The 22,161-nt window shown below is 45.5% G+C and overlaps 1 protein-coding gene across 3 annotated transcripts in view; it reads left to right on the top strand.

Annotated features, from left to right (window-relative positions):
- The first annotated feature begins 16,193 nt into the window (after nt 1-16,193).
- LOC307124533 (interferon-induced very large GTPase 1-like) overlaps nt 16,194-22,161 on the top strand; it is a 58,435-nt gene continuing 52,467 nt past the window's right edge. For 2 of the 3 annotated variants that reach the window (XM_079813830.1, XM_079813829.1), the window contains exon 1: nt 16,205-16,240. The gene's annotated coding sequence lies outside the window, so the exon portion shown is untranslated. Of the gene's footprint in view, nt 16,241-22,161 lie in introns of all 3 variants that reach the window. The other variant, XM_079813831.1, reaches the window with a different exon arrangement.

The raw sequence follows: 22,161 nt of genomic DNA, 5'->3' as shown, positions 1-22,161 counted from the left end.
AAACACTTTCTTGCCCTGGCTCTGTTGTTCTGGCTCCATCTCTACCTCTAGCTCCCGCTGCTCCTCTCCGACTCCATTGTGACTGATCACGCAAACCGTGCATTTTTTTAGTTTTCATTTTGGGGCTTCTGAGAAATGCATCGAGTTGCCTTAATTTATTTAGAGAGTAAATAAACTCATGAAACAGAGAAGTATCGTTAATGTTATCCATTGATTTCAACAATGTAACTGTATTCTAAATATCAACTATTTAAATTGCAACTGTAACGGAATACAGTTACTCATAATATGTATTCTGAATACGTAATACCGGTACATGTATTCCGTTACTGCCAAACACTGAACACCACCTATTAAAGCACTAAGACATGGGAACAGTATAGCTAACATTCACATTTGAATATTTATCGCAAGTCATATCGTCATCGCAATATTAAACAATGTTATCGCACATCGCAGCTTTTTCTCATATCGTGCAGCCCTAGTACATACGTATGCACAACCACAGCTACAAACAGAAACAAAACACAGCCTGCCAAAAGCTGGTGGCTTTTCAAAGGAACTAGCTCTGGGGGGGCGGGGTTGAGCTACTCATACAATCTCTTCGTATTTGTACGAAAGATGGCCTAAACCCTGCCCCACGACCATTGGCTAAGTCGATATCAATTCTGCACAGCACCAACCTGCATTACTAGTGAAGACCCCAGAATGCAGAGAAGGGGGCAGGTCTTGGCGGACTACTCTACATGGGAGGAGGCTGACATTAGGGATACTAAAAAACTACATTCGCTCAGTGAAGTTGCCCAGGCCGCCAGCGCTCTTAGCGGACGCCTCCATAACCCCTAGAAAGCCTTGGCCAATATAGATCTATACCCGAAGCCCGAGAGGGCAACTTTTAACCAGACAAAGCAGGTTAAACACAGCGAGCAGAACGGCTCTTTTATATATTTCTCATTCCCTTGCTGGCTGTCTACTAGCAACACTAGCACACCATGGAGCCCAAGCAACTGGTGTGTAATGATTGTTCTAGCCACCTAACAGGTGAACTACAGGCCCTACAGAAATATCCAACAATCCACAGCAATCCCCGAAGCCCTCTACAGGGAGCATAAGTCAAAAAATATATATTAATATTTTTCCTCTTATAGGGGACTTACTCGCTTGCCTGCGGCGTGCCATGATATCCACCCACAAGCTTAATTCACAATATGTATGCTTAGGTGCACCACTACCACGGGCCTGAGGGGGGCGCACTCACAGACCAGCCAGGCGGGCCTTAGAATATCATCATCAGGGGCCACCCAGGCTGGATGTAAGAAGCGCCTGGGGCGATGATGAAGAGGAGTGAGGGTCAATGGAATTCTTAGCAGACATTTCTGCCTGGATGAAGGAACATCGCCTTCAACTCAACCTTGCAAAGACAGAACTGCTTGTGGTCTCTGCCAACCCAGCACTTCACCACAATCTCTCCATTCAGCTAGGTTAATCAACCATAACTCCGTCCAGGACAGCCAGGAACCTTGGAGTTGTGATTGATGATCAGCTAAAATTCACTGACCACATCACTGCAACAACCCGGTCCTGCAGATTTGCGTTATACAACATTAGGAAGATTAGACCCTTCCTATCAAAGCATGCCACACAACTCCTGGTCCAAGCTCTTGTTCTCTCCAGACTGGACTACTGTAATGCTCTTCTAGCGGGCCTTCCGGCATGCACTATCAAACCCTTGCAACTGATCCAGTATGCAGCGGCGAGGGTGGTCTTTAACGAGCCGAAGAGAGTGCACGTCACGCCTCTCTTCATCAGTCTGCACTGGCTGCCAATAGCTGCTTGCATCAAATTCAAGGCACTGGTGCTCGCCTTGCCTAACATTCAGCATACACAGTCGGGATGGCTGAGAAGATTAATCTCCCTTCTCACCGCCATCCCAAGAGCACTTGCAGATAAGTCTCGTCAGCTACCAGATCGTTAGAGGGAAGAACACCTTCCCATGACGATTCAGCAAGCTCTATCCGGAAAACCCGTGACGTGCGTCCATGCTCAGCCTCGGCATGAGTGGGACCGCATCATCAGTCTCAGATGCCAAGCCCTCTTCCCTCAGGAAGAGAACCAGACGAGAGCGGAGCGATCTCGGATTGACAAACGCTCACATTATACAAACAACTCCATAAGAGCTGACTGTTCATGCTCTTGATCCCAGGCAGAAAAACACACGGCTCGTGTGTATACAATAATGAATTTGTAATTACCTTACCTCGAAGCATTCAGACAGAACAGTCCCTGAAGACGAAAAAGCGGTGACATGTTTGCAAGGCGCCCTTATATACTTCCTGGTCGCACCCTGATGACATCATAGGCTGTCGCCGGTCAATAGGATTGCTGTGATTCGATAGTAGTTCAGACACCTGTCACGCTGGAGGCGTTCCCCGTAGCGTCTTTCTGACGCAGTGTGAGTTCCCTTTCGAAAGGGAATCAAGACACTGGTGCTCGCCTACAAAGCAACCACAGGCTCTGCATCAATATACCTAAACTCACTTGTTCAGACTTACACACCCTCCAGGAGCTTACGTTCTGCAAGTGAATGACGCCTTGTAGTGCCTCCCATAGAGGCATGAAATCACTCTCACAGACCTTTTCCTGGACCGTTCCCACTTAGTGGAATAACCTCTATTCGAGAAGCCGAGTCTGTAGCCATTTTCAAAAAAAATGTAAAGACACATCTCTTCCAGCAGCACCTGACCAATCAAGAATAGCACTTATCACTTCATATCACATTTTCATTTTCTGTTTGTCTATTTATAAAAATAAAAGTTCTGTCCTGTGTGTTCTGTTCTAGATTAACTGAGACGTGTTACAGCACTTGCATATTGTTGCCCTTGACTGTTTTAGCTGCTTCTATTGCTCTCATGTGTAAGTCGCTTTGAATAAAAGCGTCTGCTAAATGACTAAATGTAAATGTATTGCACTACTGTAGAATGCCTGAGCCTCAACCTAAGCATTTCAATATGCAATTGTCACTGACATTGTATATATGATAAATAAACTTGAAACTTGGAAATACAGAACGCTGCAAAAGTTCACAATGCAACCAAAAACAGAAACGCGCTGCAAATAGCACACAGCTCAACACGCTGCAACTGAAGAAAACACATGTGTGGCAGAGGGGGCGTGGTTTTGCGAAGTCTGTAGCGGGAGAGAGAGAGCGCGGAGACGAATGGTGAGTAAGTAGGTCAAGTGCAGATCATTAACACCTGTGTTGCAGTAATTGGTGTGGAGAGACCGCAGTTAAGCCGCTGTCGGGAGAGAGAGAGCAGAGAGAGACCGGACTGGGACTGCAAACGCCTGCCTGCTACTATTTTGAGTACTGAGAGAGATACTGAGCCTGAGAGCAACGTTACCTATTGTTATTTGAGTGTTTTGAGTTTTGAACGCCCCCGTGCGTATCACAGTTTGAGGATCATGAGATCAAATAAAGAAGTGCAGTCCCAGTTACGCTGACCCCGTCTTCTTCCTTCCCACACCTACACGAGCCAACACTACAACATGCAAATAGAAAAACACCAGCAAAATAAGAAAACATCTTCATCAGTTTGACAACACGTGTGCTGCAAATACTGACAACGCAACCAAATACAGAAATGCACCACAAATAGTGGCGGTGTCAACAATAATTGATTCAGCGATGCATCGCAATGCGGGGCATGCACGATTCAGCATCGATGCGGCAAATTGCCATAATCGATTATGTCACCGTTTATTTTCTGGCCTTGAGTTGGACAATAAAGTTGTGAAGTTTCAATTACTTCCAGGGTCATAACAACAACAATCAAGATGGCTGAGGCGGAGGGAGATGACCGCGATAGACGGGTAATTAAAAACGCACCCAAAGCTTGGAAAGCGGACATCTGGGCACATTTCGGATTCTGACGCCGGCTTCACAGCGCACGCGGGCAGGAGCGGGGGGTATGGAGAGCGGGAGCCCGCGTCCCCATTGTGGATTCACACTGGCAGCGTTTGTCTCGTGCAGCTCGTATATTGCAAATACAGACAAATATTGTACATTATGTCACATTTTCCGGTCTTCTCCTCCGAGCCCCGTCTGTCTCGTGCTTTGATATATGATGGGCAGCATATGCTGCAAATGCAACCTTGTTCCCCTCTGTCCCAAACACACATGCATATAACTTGTTGTATATAAGTAGTTCACATGATAAATGTAAGTTAACATTAAAGTGAATATATGCTTCTAGTTTTAATCATTTAAACAGGCTTTTGAAGTTTGGGCAAAAACTTCTGGCAGTGTTGTGTTTTTAATTTTTTTAACAGCTCTGGATGTCATATGGTGATTGTGAAACACACGGGGCACTTCACTACATGATTTCATGGTGAAATTTGTTATTTTCCATGTTAATCTGGTCAGTTTTGATCAAGAACAATCCACTGTGGCTTTAAATCAGCGTGAGCAGCGCGGCAAAAATAGACTCGGCGCCGAAACGTTCGCGGCACTGCTGCTTCTGCTCCTGCGATGCGCTGCCGTGCCGCCTCTGTGTGCGATGTGAATGCTCTAATCTGTTAACATGGGCGCCGAAAAAAATATGCGCTGCTTACGCCCTGCTAACGCGCCTGCCACACTAAAATCAAGCACGTTGGCAATACAACTAACTTCACGAACCATGTTTATCGTTGGCTTCAACAACAACAACACAAAAAGTCGACACATCCCAGCCAAGAATTGACGAGTCGCTAGTGTCAACGTTACTGTGTGTGTTGCACTGAATATTTTTATTGCTGGGTGCCTGGGTGGTGGTTGTTGTTACAATAGTGTGACTGTAATTACGGATTAATATTTGCACAGGAGTTCATGAAGTGCCCTGTCTTAGAGCTTTTTACTGTGTGTAAAAAAAAACACTTCTGTTCACTGCTGGAAAAAGTTGGCTTAGTTGGTTATTATTGCTCTATATAATTTCAAATGGTTCTAAAGCAGAGAGAAGAGAAACATTTCTCATTCAAAGCACTGAAAGCAGTGTTCCCTTTCGTTCAGTCACTACGACGTACGTTAGTGACTAACGAATGGGGGTTTCGCTTAGAAGCCAATCATCTTCGAGTATTCAACAGCGCCCAATGGCAGTGCCAATGCCATGGGCATGCGGAATTTGCATGCGTAACTCCACCCCACCTCGTGTGTATATAAGGAAGTACGCTGGCAACATCGCATTATGTTTCTGCTTTGGAGCCAAGAGGATCTCTTCACTCCTACAAGCCTGAATTCTGAAGTCTTCTCTTCAGTCTTCGAGACCAGCGGTTCTCCAGGGTGTTGGTGTGACGGCGCGTTCCAGCGATCTCATGCTGCCTGCCTGCTGATCTGTGCAGTGATCTGCAACAGCTGTGTGTGTGTTTCCCTGGGCGCTTCGGCACTCTGCAGAGCTTTCCTCTCACAAAAAGAGCTTGCGCGTGGCACGTCTTTTTCAAGACGGTTCGCCCGTGCACTTCCGGGTGCGATCGATCTCCATTGCTGTCTATGGGCACATTCACTGCTCGATGTGTTTGGGCTTCAGCACGTTCGGGCAGTGTTTGTGGATGCGTCATGTTCCCACTGCGGGAACGTGACCATCGCGATGTTGCGGTCGAGACTCAGTGATCTCCGTGAGGAGAGAGAGTCCCCTCTGCCACACCCCAATCTACCATCTCCGAGAGAGGTGGTACTTTGGCTGGTGGCCAGGGTGACCTGAGTGCGGTGCCGTGGTATTAAGAACCCCGACGATCATTCCTCGGGCCACGCCCCCTCTCGCACATTGCTTAAACCCGCGAGTGTTGGACTGAAACAGCGGCCCGTCTCTGACGCCTCGTTCGTTTCGTTCACGCTCCAGATAGCAGTGAGATGTCGATCGCCGCATCCCAAGGTGGGCTGGAGTCCTTTGGGGATGACGATTAGGAGTTGTGCTCCGCCTCCGGGTGTGTCAGCGCTGCCTGATCCGACCTAAGGTTGACAGCCATGTTATCTCGGGCAGCCGCGAGTCTCGCGCTGGTGTAGAACTCCGCCCAGTCGCGAGTGCTCGTGGTTGCGCGATTGGTTTTTGGGGACGGCACCCGACAGCTGTTGGGCCCCGCCCCCAATGCCTTTCGCTCCCGAGGTGCATGAGGAGATCACGCGGTCCCGGAAGTCCCCGTGCTTCCCGCGATCGTTTGGTGGCCTCCTCCGCCTTCTCTGCCCTTGATGGGGCCGCGGCCTAGGGTACACTGGGGCCCCCTCACCCCCACTGTTGAACTCTTTGTTGCGCACTACGGTGTCCACAGAGGGCTTGACGTGGCGTGGTGTGGCTGTCCTAAGCACCCTCCCAAAGCCTGTGGGCTCGTCTACTTCGGTGGCGTGGTCCTGCAGAGCTACGGGCAGGCCGCCGCCCCTTTGCACATGCACAAGGGTGGAGCCGACCCAGGGCTCTTCATTGAGCTGCGTGCCGCAACTGATCCCGCCCCCGGGCGGTGAAGGTGGCCACACGCTCCCTGGGTCGGGAGATGTCCACAGCTGTGGTCCGGGAGAACACCTGGCCTTACCTGGTGATGTGGAGGACGTTGAGTGGGCCCGCCCCCTCAACTCACCCATATCCCAGGCTGGCCTCTTCGGCGGCGCGGCTGGGAACTGCGCCCAACAGTTCTCGGCCGCCCCAGAGCAGACTGAGGCTGTAACACGTACTGCCCCGGCGGCCAGCTGCTGCACCAGCCGCCGGCTCAGTCGCCTCAGTCCGCTCGCCGCCGAGGGCGCCCTCCCTCTTCCCGCCCGGCCCCAGCAGCAGCCTTAACCTGGGCCGCGCCGTGGAGGTGATTGAGGATGTCGCCCAGTCCGCTCCCCAGACTGGTTAAACGCCACGCTGGAGGTGGACAACTCAGAGATGGGTTCCAATTCTTCCCAGGGGATGGTAGCAGGGCCTCTCCTTCCCCCGGGGGAAAATCCTTCCGCTGCTGGCCCCCGGGCTAGCAGCGCTTGGGAAGAACTCATGTTCCTGTCTCTGAGGACCCAGAGACCGGTGATGACAGTGCGCGCCACCCACGGGTCCCGCCACTCGCATCCCTCTCTGTCGCCAGCCTCCTGGCAGAGCAGACCCCAGTGGAACGCGCGTCCTTCCCTGGTCTCCTCTGTCAGGACGCAGCCATTAACCGCACCCCCACCCCGGGACGCCCAACAGCCTCCCTTGTCCGGGTCGGTAACGCTGCATCGCTGCCCCACTCCGGGTACGTCTGTAGTCCGAATGACCCTGCTGGTGCAGTTCCTGGGAGCCTGGCTTCAGATTCCAGGGCTGTCCCGCTGGGTCGCGAAGACAATCAGGCGCGGCTACGCGATTCAGTTTGCGCAGGCTCCTCCCTGCTTCCGGGGAGTCCGCTTGCTATGGTCGGGGCCAATGCCCCTGTCATGCGAGCGGAGGTTGCCACCCTACTGGCGAAGGGTGCGATCGAGCCTGTCCCTCCAGCCGAGATGAAGTCCGGGTTTACAGCCCGTACTTCATTGTACCCAAAAAGACCGGTGGGTTAAGACCAAATCCTGGACCTGCGCATTTTGAACCGTTGCCTACACAGGTTTCCGTTCAAGATGTTGACAGCGAAACGCCTTTTCGAAGGCGTTCGTCCAGACGATTGGTTGCAGCGATCGACCTGAAGGACGCCTACTTCCATGTCTCCATTCTACCTCGACACAGACCGTTCCTACGGTTTGCTTTCGAGGGGCGGGCATATCAGTACGCAGTTCTACCATTCGGGCTATCTCTGTCCCCTCGCGTCTTTACGAAGATTGCCGAGGCAGCCCTTGCGCCCCTTCGGCAGCACGGGGTTCGCATCCTGAACTACCTCGACGACTGGCTCATACTGGGTCACTCTCGAGAGCAGGTTTGCGGAAACAGAGATTTGGTGCTCCATCACCTAGCCCGTCTGGGCCTTCGGGTCAACTGGGAGAAGAGCAAACCCTGCCCCGCGCAGAGGATCTCTTTTCTCGGTATGGATATCGACTCGGTCGCCATGTGCGCGCAGCTTTCGAGCGAGCGCGCGCAGTCTCTGCTGACTTCCCTTCGTCAAATCGAGGGCAAGAGTGCGGTTCCACTGAAACTATTCAGAGGCTCCTGGGGCATATGGCATCTGCAGCCGTGGTGACGCCACTCGGATTGCTTCATATGAGACCGCTTCAGCACTGGCTACGCGATCGAGTCCCGAGATGGGCATGGCGGTCTGGCACGCTCCGGGTACAAGTGACTCGGGCCTGCTTACAGACACTCACCCCGTGGTCGAACCTCAGCTTTCTACGGACCGGAGTGTCCTTAGAACGAGTTTCCAGGCATGTTGTTGTAACAACAGATGCATCATCCACGGGCTGGGGTGCCATGTGCAATGGACAAGCAGCCGCGGGCTCCTGGATAGGACCCCAGCGCCTTCTGCATGTCAATTGCCTCGAGTTACTGGCAGTACGGTTCGCCCTGCACCGCTTCCGAGCGTTGCTGAGGGGTCAACATGTACTAGTCAGGACAGACAACACGGCCGTAGTAGCGTACATCAACCACCAGGGCGGTCTACGCTCCCGCCGTATGTCTCAACTCGCCCGCCATCTCGTTTTGTGGAGTCAGAAGCACCTGAGGTCCCTTCGTGCTGTCCACATCCCCGGAGACCTGAACTGTGCAGCCGACGAGCTCTCACGGATTCAGCCTCTCCCCGGAGAGTGGAGACTCCACCCCCAGACGGTCCAGCTGATATGGGAACGGTTCGGCGACGCACAGGTAGATCTGTTTGCCTCCCAGGACTCTTCCCATTGCTCCCTGTATTATTCCCTGACCAAGGGCACCCTTGGCACGGATGCACTGGCGCACAGCTGGCCGTCAGGGCTACGCAAGTATGCGTCTCCCCCAGTGAGCCTTCTTGCACGGGTACTGTGCAAGATCAGGGAGGACAAGGAGCAGGTCATGTTGGTCGCCCCGTATTGGCACGGCCAGACCTGGTTCTCAGAACTTTTACTCCTTGCGACAGTCCCTCCCTGGCCTATTCCTCTGAGACCGGACCTCCTCACTCAGAGACGGGGCACCTTTTGGCACCCGCGTCCAGCGCTCTGGAAGCTCCACGTGTGGCTTCTGGACGGGACGCGGCAGGTTTGAGTAGCCTTCCACCTGCGGTGGTCGCTACCATCACTTCCGCTAGAGCTGAGTCTACGCGACGTCTCTATGCGTTGAAGTGGAACCTCTTCGTCACATGGTGTTCTTCCCGCCAAGAAGACCCCTGGAAATGCCCGATCGGGTCCGCGCTATCGTTTCTCCTGGAGGGGGTGGAGCGAAGGCTGTCTCCCTCCACCCTTAAAGTGTATGTGGCCGCAATATCTGCCTACCACGATCTCCTGGGAGACAAAAAGGTAAGTCAGCACGACCTGATCATCAGGTTCCTGAGGGGGGCGAGGAGACTGAATCCTCCTCGCTCTCCTCTCGTTCCCTCTTGGGACCTCTCAGTAGTCTTAAGTGCTCTGCAGAGGCCTCCCTTTGACCGCATCGGCCTCGCTTAAGAGGGTCGGGGACCTGCAAGCATTTTTGGTTGACGAAGCGTGCCTTGAGTTCGGGCCGGCTAACTCTCACGTGATCCTGAGACCCCGGCCCGGATATGTGCCCAAGGTTCCCACCACTCCGTTCCGAGACCAGGTGGTGAACCTGCAAGCGCTGCCTTTGGAGGAGGCAGACCCAGCCTTGGCATTGCTCTGTCCAGTACGCGCTCTCCGCGCTTACGTAGACATGACGCAGTGTTTCAGGACCTCAGACAAGCTCTTTGTCTGTTATGGTGGAGAGCGGAAGGGAAGTGCTCTCTCAAAGCAGAGGTTGTCTCACTGGATAGTGGACACCATTGTTTTGGCTTACCAGCAGCAAGGTCGACCATGTCCCCTTGGTGTGAGGGCACACTCCACCCGGAGTGTGGCCTCCTCTTGGGCTCTAGCGCATGGCGCCTCGCTAACAGACATCTGCAGAGCTGCAGGCTGGGCGACACCCAACACATTCGCCAGATTCTACAATCTCCGAGTGGAGCCAGTGTCCGACTATGTACTCGCCCCTACGGGTGGCCGGTAATGGGCCAGGCTCAGGTGTCTTCGCTTGCTCGCCATTCCACTCCAAGGACTGGATACGTGCGATATTTTCCCTCAGGTGAGCTCCCCAAGAGCCCTGAGCTCCTCCAGCACTGCTCACGCCGACATCAGTTCAGTCTGCCCTTTCGAGCCCAGACCCTCATGTCCGGCCAGGTGCTCCGTGTGCATGGTTCCCCTCCGGCGACCCCCACACGAGTATTTCCACCGTAAGCCTCCTCAGCGAGCAGGTGTCTTTCCCTTGGAAAGTCCCTGCCACCCCTAGGGTTAAAAATCCACCTTCGGCTGGTACCCTAGAGATCTTCCATATGCAGCCCTCAGCGGGTCATATGTGTGTTCTTAAGTCCTCCCTACGGGTAGGCATCTTGGCATTCCCTCACTGGGATATGCTTCCCAGTGTACCTTGGTAATCCTGTGATAAGTGGGAGTCCTTCGTCCGTACTAGTCTTACGACAGGGTACTCACACTTACGCAGGGCACTGGATGACAGCTGAGTGGCGTTGTTGTATTGGAACCCCCATTCGTTAGTCACTAACGTACGTCGTAGTGACTGAACGAAAGGGAACGTCTCGGTTACGTATGTAACCCTCGTTCCCTGAGGAGGGAACGGAGACGTACGTTTCCTTTGCCACGTCAGCTGTGCTGCCTGGAACGCGGGAGTTCAGTCTTGGCTCCTGCAGCAGTAACATAATGCGATGTTGCCAGCGTACTTCCTTATATACCTACGAGGTGGGGCGGAGTTACGCATGCAAATTCCGCATGCCCATGGCATTGGCACTGCCATTGGGCGCTGTCGAATACTCGAAGATGATTGGCTTCTAAGCGAAACCCCCATTCGTTAGTCACTAACGTACGTCTCCGTTCCCTCCTCAGGGAACGAGGGTTACATACGTAACCGAGACGATTTATGTTTTCTTTTTCAGGTTTGAAAATGCCATATCCAATAGTCAAGTCAAGTCAAGTCAACTTTATTTATATAGCGCTTTTAACAATGTAGATTGTTTCAAAGCAGCTTTACAGTGTTAAACAGGAAAATAATGCAGCATAATTTTAATCAGCTGTATAGCCATTCTGGAAACATTTCAAGTATCATACAGTGACAGTGTGGGCGTTAGATCAATAATTCGATCAGTAATTTAGTTTAAATGGTTAATTTAGTTTAAATTTTTCAACTAAACATCGAAATAAATCTAAATAATAATGTCCCCAACTGAGCACGCCAAGCCAGAGGCAACAGTGGCAAGGAAACCAAAACCCCATTAGGTGACCTAATGGAGAAAAATAAACCTTGGGAGAAACCAGGCTCAGTCGGGGTGCCAGTTCTCCTCTGGCCAATTAACAAACAGCGTATTATTATTATTATTCTGGCAGCTTTACAGCTCGGAGGTCATAATAGATCAGAATATTCGAGGGACCGGGGGCAACATGCTGGAGACGGGTTTATTGAGGATGATGTTGAATAAATAATTATTAAAGTGCAATATTCGAATGATCGGAGACAACACGCTGGAGACGGGTTTATTGAGGATGACATATCGATTTAAGTATTATTTAATTGTAATATTCGAACAATCTGAGTCAACACGCCGGAGACGGGTTTATTGAGATGCCGTGTCGTTGAGGCAGTTGCAGGGGGCGTCTAATCACGGTCTCTCAGACACTTCGGGGGCCTGTGTTGGTCTTCTCTGGGCGCAGGTCCACCATCTGAACTGGATACGGCCTGGATCCGGCTGACTGCAGTAAACCTCGGGATAAAACAGAGAGACTATCATTAGCGTAGATGCCATTCTTCTGATGATGTCACGGGTACATCAGGTGTTATGGGAAGTGTTCCCGGTTCCGGCTGACCTGGTTAATGCAGCCTAACAATCACTTCATTGAAAAAGTGATTTTATGTGTATGCCACAGTAAAGAGATGTGTTTTTAGCCTAGATTTAAACTGACAGAGTGTGTCTGCTTCCCGAACAATGTTAGGAAGACTGTTCCAGAGTTTAGGTGCTAAATAGGAAAAGGATCGACCGCCTGCAGTTGATTTGGATATTCTCGGTATGATCAACTGGCCAGAGTTTTGAGACCGCAGTAGACGTGATGGAGTATAATATGTTAAGAGCTCGCTCAAGTATTGGGGAGCTAAACCATTTAGTGCTTTGTAAGTAATAAGTAAGATTTTAAAATGTATGCGATGTTTAATAGGCAGCCAGTGCAGTGTTGACAGAACTGGGCTAATATGGTCATACTTCCTGGTTCTAGTAAGAACTCGAGCTGCTGCGTTTTGGACCAGCTGGAGTTTATTTATTAAGCGAGCAGGGCAACCACCCAGTAGAGCATTACAATAATCTAGCCTTGAGGTCATGAACGCATGAACTAACTGTTCAGCATTTTGCATTGAGAGCATGTGCCGTAATTTAGATATATTTTTAAGATGGTAGAAAGCAGTTTTACAGATGCTAGAAACGTGGCTTTCAAACGAAAGATTGGTATCAAAGAGCACACCCAGGTTCCTCACTGACGACGAGGACTTGACAGAACAGCCATCAAATGTTAGACAGTATTCCTGGTTACTACTTGTGGAGCTTTTTTGTCCAATAATTAAAAATTCATTTTTTTCTGAATTGAGTTGCAAGAAATTACCGGTCATCCAATGTTTTATATCAGCTATGCATTCCGTTAATCTTGTGAATTGGTAAGTTTCTTCAGGGCGTGAAGAAATATAGAGCTGAGTATCGTCAGCATAACAATGAAAACTAACGCCATGCTTCCTAATGATATCTCCCAGTGGTAGCATGTACAGGGTGAAGAGTAGCGGTCCTAGCACTGAGCCTTGTGGTACTCCATACTGAACTTGCGATCGGTGAGACATATCTTCATTTACTACTACAAACTGATAACGGTCGCATAGGTATGATTTAAACCATGATAATGCAATTCCACTAATACCTACATAATTTTCGAGTCTATTCAAAAGAATGTTGTGGTCGATAGTATCAAATGCAGCGCTAAGATCGAGTAACACTAATAGAGAGATACAGCCACGATCGGATGATAAGAGTACATCATTTGTAACTCTGATGAGAGCAGTCTCAGTACTATGATACGGTCTTAATCCTGACTGGAAATCCTCACAGATACCATTTCTTTCTAAAAAGGAACATAATTGTGAAGACACTGCCTTTTCAAGTATTTTTGACAGAAAGGGTAGATTTGAGATTGGTCTATAATTGACTAAGTCTGTAGGATCAAGTTGCGGTTTTTTAATTAGTGGTTTAATAATAGCCAACTTAAAAGTTTTCGGTACATATCCTAATGACAAAGATGAATTAATAATATTAAGAAGAGGATCTATGACCTCTGGTAGCATCTCTTTTAATAGCCTAGTTGGTATAGGGTCGAGCATACATGTTGTTGATTTAGATGATTTAACGAGTTTAGCCAATTCTTCTTCTCCTATAGCAGTGAATGAGTGTAATTTTTCCTCGGTGACACTACAATGCTCTGTCTGATGTGATGCTGTAGTAGACGGCTGCATGGTTAAAAAATGTTTCCTAATATTATCAATCTTACATGTGAAGAAGTTCATGAAGTCATTACTGCTGTGCTGTTTACAATCATCAGAAGTTGAAGCTTTATTTTTGGTTAATTTAGCCACTGTATCGAATAAATACCTTGGGTTGTGTTTGTTTTCTTCCAAGAGAGTTGAGAAATAAGCAGATCTAGCAGTTTTTACGGCCTTTCTGTATGTGATCATGTGCTCTTTCCACGAATTACGAAATACCTCTAATTTTGTTTTCTTCCAGCTGCGCTCCATTTTTCTGGCTGCTGTTTTAAGGGCCCGGGTGTGCTCGTTGTACCACGGCGTTGGACTATTTTCTTTAATCTTCTTTAAGCGCAGAGGAGCAACTGTGTCTAAAGTACTGGAAAAGAGAGAGTCAATAGTTTCTGTTGCAACATCGAGTTCTTCTATACTATCTGGGATGCTGAGCAGATGATACTGATGAGGAAGATTATTTAAAAAGCAATCTTTAGTAGCGACAGTGATTGTCCTGCCATTTTTAAAGCGAGGGGGCGGCTTTGCAACCTTAGCTAAATGAAGTATACATGATACTAAGTAATGATCTGAGATGTCATCGCTCTGCTGCAGAATTTCAACGGTATCAACATTTATTCCATGTGACAATACCCTGTACCATTCAATTTTATTTTATTTAAATTACATTTATGTCAAAGATACAGGAGAGTGATAATACACACATAGCGCCAATAAAATCTGTTGTTCAATATCTGACTGCTTGTATTGCCTCATGACTGATTAAAAATTTGCCTTGTTGTGTGCAGTAGAATTTTGATGCATCGCAATGCATCGTAGAATCGAATTGAATCGAATTGTTACCTGGTGAATCGTAATCGAATCGAATTGTGAGGGCAGTGCCAATGCACACCCCTAACAAATAGCACAGACCACAATGGAAATATTTCAAGGGAATCCCAACAAGTGACTGCTTATGGTTCAATGTCTACTCGTCAGTAGTGTTGTCGATAACCTGAAAGGTGAGGGGTTTTAATCCTAATCCATATTCTAATCATGTGCGTTGTATTTACACCACGTTTCTGTATTTGGTTATGTTGTTAATATTTGCAGCTTGTTTCTGAATTTGGTAGTGTTGTCAGTATTTGCAGCACATGTGTTGTCAAACTCATGAAGATGTTTTCTTAATTTGCTGGTATTTTTTTCTATTTGCATGTGTTTAATTCATTTGCAGAGCGTTGAGCTCTCTCAGTTATGCAGTGTACACATGTATTCACACAAATAAATACAACAGAACAAAGATACAAATTAGTTATCTATAGTTATCCATTAGATGTTATCTGGCATGCATAATACAGCATTTTTAGTCATTTCCAATAATTTTGATAATGTTTTTATTTGTAGAGAGGAAAAGAGGGAAAATCACAGAAATAGTTGTTTTGTAATACTTTAGTGTCACTGTCTAATTGGGTAGTGTTGTATAAATGTTTGCTTTACGCTCTGAGCGGTTTCATTCTGCCCTAGGTGAATTTTAGGCTGTTGGCTAGAAACTGCAGCATACCGTAGTAAAGAAAACAAGTGACATGAAAAACTGGTTTATGGTTTGGGCATATGATATGCAAAGCAACTGTAGACATGTCAGACATTTGTTCTAACACATCCCTTTATACTACGTTAGGTAGGACGACTGAAACTAGAAACACTTCATTAAAAAAAATAATCCATGCTTTGGATTTACAAGTGAATGGCATCTACACTTATAAAATCATGAGGTTCACAGAGTCAGTCTGGACTGACTTTTTGTTCATTGAACATCATTGAATTAAAGGGGTCATATGATGGTTCTAGAAAGAACATTATTTTGTGTATTTGGTTTAATGCATATTAAGGCGTATATGTTTGTTCTGCTGTATTTGTGCTTTTGCTCGTAATTTGATTATTTGTTCTTATTTTATTACTGACTGTCTTTAACAATATAAAAAAATTATATGAGTTAGGATAATAGTTTTTAGAGTCATAACCTTATTTATTAAGCTTACATGGCTCAAAAACAATTCTAGGCCTATTTTATTTTATTTATCAGTTTTTCTGTGGTGGGGCCAGTGAAAATTCTGGCAGGGCAAGTAAACATTTTAACCCCTGAAAAAAAACCTTAGCATTGAGCCCTGAAATATATTTAAAAAAAAACACACAAAAAACACGGATTTGCGTGTAATAACTTTAGAGGCAAAAATGTTGAAGAGGAATGTAGAAAGTGACGAACCTAAACAGGCAAAAAAAAATTAGGGTTTTTTTTTCTTAAAAATCCGGAAAAACAACTCAAGCGAAGCCAACCTCTTTTGTGTTGAAAATAGTTGTGTGATGTATAAATAAATGTTGTTTATATTTATTTACCAAATTTATTTATTTATTGTATATGGCAACACCACATATCCGTAACACTCCCGCTCCGCAACACTAGTAGTTTCGGGAGGTCTATATATAATATAAGTGGTATCTTGGTACACGTTCTCACTGAGGGCTTAACCTTCACTGAGGGCGTACCTTCACTCCACCCACCTGTACACGCACAAAGACACTTCTTCCTTGTTCATAAAGAGATTAAACAGCACTTCAACACACAGGTACCACCTTTCTTTATAATGTTTTTTTATTGATTGTTTTATTATGGAAATATATAGCTGAGTGTAAGAATCATAAATGCAATTACTATCTTTAATTGTAGTGGCTTTCACTTATTTATAAACTACAAACATTTGGTAACAAGTATACTTAATATCAAAAAATGCAAGGGATATTAATAAAATGTGTTGCAATTATCACATTATATATGCAAAACATTGTACATTGTAAAAACAATGACAATCTTTATGTTGTAACAATGTGCAGATTGATGTTGTTCAACAAAGTCATTTAGACGGTGCTCTCTCGTCTCATATGTTTGGTGCGTGAATCTCTTTAGTTAACATTAAGAATTCAATAGTGATAGTGATACCTTGTTTTACTATATTAATCAACAATGTGCAGACTGCAACACAAAAGCTAGTTATATGAAATAAAAATTTTAATTATTATTCAGTTTGCATTATTGTATTGTGTAGGTTGAAATTACATATACCACAGATATAGTAAAGTGTACTTATATGATGCTTTAGACAATACAGATTTCTTTATAGCAGCTTTAAAAAGTAATGTTTTTTAAAGTAAAATTAGTGTATCAAAGCTTAGGAATTTGTCATTTCAGTTACAATTTAACCAACAGAGCAGCTCAACAGAGGATGATACATTGTCAGTGAATTAATTTATTCAATTTTCTCAGTAGTTTCACTTCATCTTCAAATATACTTCATACTTCAAAGTATCATCAATAAATTACACAGCAAATGCCAAATGAAACAGTTATACAAGGAGAATGGGCAGTGACGGAAACAGGCTGCAATCATAGGCAGTGGTTGTAGTCTCAGCAGCTATAGAAGTCTCGCTGATTGTTGGAGTCTGAGCTATGGTCTTAACAGGCCACGTCGATGTCTCTGTGTGGTCTTAACTGGTTACAAGTCAACATCTGGCCTAGATACAGACTGAATCACACTCAAAGAAGTGGGTGGTGACATTAAACTATCATGCATGTTGCTTTACTCATTGAGCCATTTCTTTGCTGGCATCAATGCAGTGATGGGTAAATGCTTGTTCATTATATTCACATGCTATGGCTATAAAAAGTTATGTATGAACATGTTCCAGACTAGCTATTTATTGTAACTTGAAGTAAGATTAGATGATTACAGTGCTGCTCTACTTCATATGCAGATTAAGCCATCTGTGTACGGTCTATGGTCCCGCTCCCCATCAGACAATCATGGAACTCTCATGTGCACAACAGCTACACACTTAAGCTTGGGATGCTCATCATGGTTATTTTTCCCAACCAACAAATGCCGCTCGTTATCCGAATATTAACTGTTAACTGATAAGATTATAATATTGAATTGGCATTAAATAAATAAATACAATTGGCAAGTGTCTGTGACCCGTTAAAAATACAAACTTTACAAATTTACACAAAATAAAAATCCACAGGTTTATATTACCGTGCAAACAGCAGCATACAGAACAGATCAACAACAGAACCTGAATTCACACATGATCACATGTTCACGCACCTGCAGCGTTTCTGACAACAGAGAAAAACAGAATAAAATAATATAAATAAAAAGCATAAAATAAATAGGCCTACACTAAATATTTTTCACTTAAATAATTAACAAATTAAGATGACAAAATTAAACCCTGAGGGAGAGGTTCTGGCAGACCAATCACAGCGCTTGCGGTCCGTGTAGAATTGATGTGTTGTTACATTTTTGGAGAGGTGCGCGACAGTGTAAGTTGTAGGGTACGCGTGCAACATAGCCTACGACGTAGCTACTGCGTACACTCGACGCAGAAGTATAAATCGGGTTTTAGACCCGTGGCAGAAAACCCTCTCAGATGTCACACTCCCGTGTGACCATTTCCAAAGCAGCACACATTTCAATAAGTTTTGCTTTTGTGGCTTCTTTCTCCGTTTGTGCATAAAAAGGGAGATGATCATGCGTGTCAACCTGTGACGAACAATATCCTCCTAATTAATGGAAAATAATAATACTAACTACCTCCATGCTGCCACTTAAAGGTGCACTATGTAAAACATTTTCTGTAAAATATCCAAAAACCACTATAGGCCAGTGTTATATATTTTGTTCTGTTGAGTACTTACAATATCCCAAATGTTTCCAACTATTTGTAAATCGTGAGAAATGGCTATTTTTATTGGAGGAACCGGGACGTGTAAGGGTGTGGCCTGTCGATGACATCATATCTGCTTTACCTCATACTCATGACCGGAAAAGCGGAAGTGGCGCCGGCGACTGTGTCATAATATCAGTCCTGCTGCTCGTGAGGCGTGTGTTCCGCTCTTCTTATTAACAATCGCTCCAGCAGCCTTGCTCATCTCTCCCACACAACTCGGTCCAACTCTGCTCCTTCTTTTTCTTGTTGATTTTTATGGCGGTTGGCATACAACTTCAAGGTGCATTACCGCCACCTGCTGGTTATCCGGCTCTGCTTCAGACTACAGTAATGTTAATTATCGCATCCATTAACATGATTTCTGCCCGAGTCCTATCCTGACTCTTTCCCACCGGCTGTGAGGTGAAGACCACATGTCCCAAGATTCTGCGCTCAAACGTGGCGTCATCAAACTATGCCTTTGTTTTGAACAGGCGACCTCTAGTGGACGGAAAAGTTACATAGTGCAGCTTTAAGGACTGCCAAACCATTGCTTTGAACTCTGTCACTCTGTGGCCGTCATCCTCGGCTCTCATCAGGTGTGTGTTCAGGAGGCTAAAAGTGATGGGGTAAATGTTGGAAATGGACATGTTCTTTTCTGTTGACTTTATGGTGGTTGCACATTTTAAATTTTCCAACACTGGCGCAATCTCCGCCATTATCTGCCAGTATTCGTCTTGCATCTTGAGGGTTCTGGCATCTTGCAGCCTTGTAACCGTTCAGTCAGACAGAACCGCTGTAACAGCCCACCTTTGTTTGAGAAGTCTTCCGAACATGTCACACACCGAGTTCCATCTGGTTTTACAAGATTTAATGAGCTGGTGTTTCGTAAGTTTCATTCGTTGTTGTTTAGCTTCCAGTGCCTTGCATGCAGGGGTGCTGTGGAAATGTCTGACAAGCCGCCCAGCTACATTTATAACCTGATGCACAAACACATTAAATCCATAATTTACAGCGAGCTGTAGTGTATGAGCAAAACAGGGAACCGAGTCCCAGTTCACCCGTTCTGGAGAGTTTGCGATGTTGCGTGCATTGTCATGAACACATGCAAGACACTATCCCATCAAGTCCCCATGTCTCCACCGTATCAACTAGTTTAGCTGTGAGGTTCTCAGCTGTGTGTCTGCTTGGCACACTGTGTTAGTAAGACAGCTGAATGAACTTGCTAGTCCTCATTGATGCAGTGGCATGTTATTGTTATATAGCTCTCCGTTGTGAGTGCCGTCCAGCAGTCAGTTGTAAGGGCCACAAACTTTGTGCTTTTGAGTTGTGATTTAAGCAGGGTTTTTTTTCTCTCCTCAAAACAGGCTTCAATTCTACGGGTAATAGTACATAGTAATGGGATTTCGTAATTGGGCTCAATATAGCCCAATTCAGTAGCTCTTGAAAACCTTCACCACAGACGACATAAAAATGTCTTTTACTACCACTGAAAATATTTACTGTGTTATATCCTCAGATCGCCGTGCATCGTATCTTCTCCCTGATAACACGGAGGGTTTTGCCCTTCATCCCTCGATGCTTGTGGATGTTTGCTTCGCAAGTGTAGCATATTTTGCAAGTAACTTTGTCACCCTTTTTGTCGAAATGTTCCCACACAGTACTTCTTTTTGCTTGCTTAATTTTGCTTGCTCAGCGAAATATGTCTGTAGGCACATGTAGTTGCATGTGTTGACGTGCCCAGTGAGTTAACAAATACATACAGCATATTTTTCTTTAAAGGGTTACTTCAGTCTAGAAGGCACCAACTTCTAAAATAATTTCACATTTCTACTACATAAATGACCCAATTTAAATACACTTTCATCTTTCCAGCGGTGAAGTACCCCTTTAAACATGCAGCAAACTAAAAAAATACTTTAAACCTGAAAGTATTAATTGCTCAATTCTTACTTTCAGTTAATGGTTAATGGTCAACAGGAGCATCCCTAACCTAAGCACAAGCTTCACACTTCACCACAATGGTAACCACAAAAACTTGATGAATTTAAGTTCATACAAAACAACTACAATAAATCAGTCCAAACAAATAATTTTTTGTTGGAAAAATATAATTCAATTTCATGGAAATGTTTTCCTTAATTTAATTAAGTGCACTCAAATCCTAAATTTATTAAGTTTGTTCAACAAACTATTATTTGTTTCAATGGACTCGTTGTAGTCTTGTTGTATGTACCTAATTTAATTGTGTGGAAATGTTTTTCTTAAAGGGGTCATATGATGCGATTTCTTGTTCTATTCCGTAGTGTGTTATGTAGCTTTTTGTGCATGTATAAGATCTGCAGTTACAAAGCTCAAAGTCTCAAACCCAAAGACATATTCTTTGTAAAAGTTAAGGCTAAGCCACACCTTTATAAAACGCTTCGTTCAAACGCGCCCCCACATCACCGCCCTAATGTTAACGCAAAGAAAGAAGGCATAACTTGTATTCTCGCTGTAGTATTGTTGCCGCCGGTGCCACCATGTCGTGGAGACGCTGTGTTTTTGTTGCAAAATTCAAAACTACTACGTTTTTTTTACCTTCCAAAGGAGGGGGCAATAAGAAAACAGTGGCTAAGCTTTAGTTACAACACTGTTCCAGAACAGTACAACCAGTGGTGGGCTGTCAGGGCCATCAGGGACTTCTCTGCTGGCCCTGTCAAAATCAAAAATATTTATTTTTTCATAATTAAATTAATGTGTGTCTGAACGTGTTTAAATTCAATTACTGTCTATATCAGTACGTTACATTTATATTTCCAGAAAGAATGTGAATGAAGCCGGTAACGTTAGCTGACAAGCTGTTTTTTCTGTGTTTCTTTTGATGTTCTTGTTGGTCTGCGTTTTTGTTTGTTTGTTTAAGAGTGTTTGTCAGTGAGTTGATTCACCAGTTGCCTAAACGGTGACACGTGAGTGCAGTGGTATCAATAAATAGTTAAATTGCCTTTTTGTCTCGTGTGTCCTTTTATTTTGCTTTCGACCTTCCTAACGAGCACTTTGAAAGCGGGGTTTGTAACAGTAGTGCTTACAGTGCATCACATGCTTGTATTTTGTATGTATCGGTGTGTGTGGTGTTGTTATGGCAGCAGCGTGGGGTGTGTTGATCGTTAGTGAAGGCCCTGACTGAAACCCCACGGTACGCTACTGAGTACAACCCAAATATCCGACTGTGTGCTGTGCACCTGTGAGAGTACAGGCCGTTTCTACGTCTTTGTCGTTTCTACGATAATAAATGCAAACTTAACAATCTGATATGTTCTGGTCCAGTTGCGCTGGCAACGTTGATCGATCAGTTTGGCCATCTGCATCATCCGGATCAGATTCGGGCTCTAATTGATAAGGTAGGACTGACATTATCATCAGTCAGTATTGCTTTGCTTTGGGAGCTGATGTTCCAAACATGGTGGCATTTCTGTCAGAGGCTTAAGGTATTCGGGCCAATCACAATTCACTGGATCACTGGCCAATCAGAGCACACCACGCTTTTTAGAACGATGAGCTTTGTAAAAATTCGCGTTTCAGAAAGGTGGGGCATAGAGGAGCAACAATAATGTACAGTATGTGTAAAATAATTACTTTTTTTTTACCTAAAACCGCGTAAACACATTGCATTAAACCAAATACACAAAATAATGTTCTTTCAAGAACCATCATATGACCCCTTTAATTCAATTACGTTCAATGAACAAACTATTTTTTTGAGTGCAGGCTGACTCTGTGAACCTCATGATTTTATAAGTGT

Source organism: Gobio gobio, assembly GCF_949357685.1.
Source record: "Gobio gobio genome assembly, chromosome: 1".
NCBI lineage: Eukaryota > Metazoa > Chordata > Actinopteri > Cypriniformes > Gobionidae > Gobio > Gobio gobio.
The sequence above is the reverse complement of the archived record's forward strand: the minus strand, read 5'-3'. Positions and strand labels throughout refer to the sequence as shown.